Here is a 1,771-nt window from a genome sequence, read left to right as displayed (position 1 = left end):
TCTGTATCAGTGGTTCTACCTGGTGGTGTAATGGTGTGAGGGGTATTTTCTTGGCATACTTTAGGCCCGTTAGTACCAACTGAGCATTGTTTAAATGCCACAGCTACTATTGCTGACCATGTCCATCCCTTCATGACCACAGTGTACCCATCTTCTGACGGCTGCTTCCAGCAGGATAAAGCACCATGTCACAAAACTCAAATCATCTCAAACTGGTTTCTTGAACATGACAGTGAGGTCACTGCACTGAAAGAGTTGTCAGATCTCAATCCAATAGAGCACCTTTGGGATTTGGTGTAAGGGGAGATCCACATTATCGATGTGCAGCTGACAAATCTGCAGTGTTATACTTTCATGTTAACATGAACCAAAATCTCTGAGGAATGTTTTCAGCACCTTGTTGAATCTGTGCCATGAAGAACTGAGGCAGCTCTGAAGGCGACAAGGGCTCTGACTCAGTACTAGCAAGATGTAACAAATGTAGTGTCCAGTTAGTGTATCTATGCTTTTTTTTAAAAATATTACAGGCTTCAATTCTATTGTAATTTTTCCATTGTAATCGCTATATTGTAATATTACGCAGTGAAACATGACTCAGACATACAGTCGCGAGATCTACTGCTGCAGAAGGCTTTAGGCAGATACCTCATTGCCTGAAATGAGTCTGTTTAGCTAATTTTTGCATAAAAATGGTTAATTAATGATAACATTTTAGAATATTTACTATGAAGGACACAGTATATTTAGGAATAAACACATATAGAGCAATTATAGAGAAAGTATTTCTGTATAAATATAGTGGGGGTCATTTTAGTTGCTAAAATAACCTAATCTCTTGAGCATTGTCTGACTAATGTTACACTTTATGTGCAAAAAGCTGTTAACTACAACAAATGGACGCATAATAGAAAAAGGTGCAAAAACACAGAAACGGGACATTTACTCACACTGATTCAAAACTGTATCTACACTTGCTGAATTTGAAAGGCTCTTAAAAATGAAACTGAAGTGTCAGCATGAGAGTAACATCTCCTCCCCACGTCGCTCTGAATCCCTGCCGCCTTCTGCAACGTTCCAGGAGCTCGACGTCTGCTTCAGTTTTGTGTGTTTATCACCGGGATGTTTGTGTCATGTTGATGCTTTGGCTTGCTTGAAGGTCATCTGTGCACTGCTGATGGGTTTTTTTGGTTTTTTTTGTATATTACAAATTAATTACCTGCATGTTGACTTTGAAAGTTGTAATTTGAAGCTACACAGCATTTTCTGTCGTTTTTGTTTGTTTCCAGCTGGATGAGCTTGTTCACACTGCCCTGTTAAGGGGTGTTTGTGATGTTGTCCGACTCACTAGATTCTTCACAGCCGGTAATGTGCAAGTTTACATTGTTTGTGAATACTTGCGCACTTTTTCCAACCTGAGAAGCATTTTGACTTTCAGTTAGCATCAAACTAAAGTGGCAAAAACAATTAACTTAATCAAAAATCTGTTTAATATCAACTTTTACTTTGAGGAAGATGCGAGCTGCTGCTGTCAACCATACGGGAGAGGTGAAAGTGATCTAGGCTTCAAAGGAGAGCGGTGCACTGTGTTACTCATGTTATGAGAATGTTAACTGTTTACACAGTGACATAGTGGAGACTGGACTCCCTTTTGTGGAGAAAAAGCAAGTCCCCATAAAATAATCACTTAAAGGTGAAGGCTGGATGTTGTTTATGGTGACACTAAGTTGGAGTCATAGACTCAAAGCTCAACCATGATATCAGTTATTGTTTT

This window comes from Archocentrus centrarchus, chromosome 21, assembly GCF_007364275.1.
Source record: "Archocentrus centrarchus isolate MPI-CPG fArcCen1 chromosome 21, fArcCen1, whole genome shotgun sequence".
NCBI classification, from domain to species: Eukaryota; Metazoa; Chordata; class Actinopteri; order Cichliformes; family Cichlidae; genus Archocentrus; species Archocentrus centrarchus.
Note: the sequence above shows the minus strand (reverse complement) of the source record.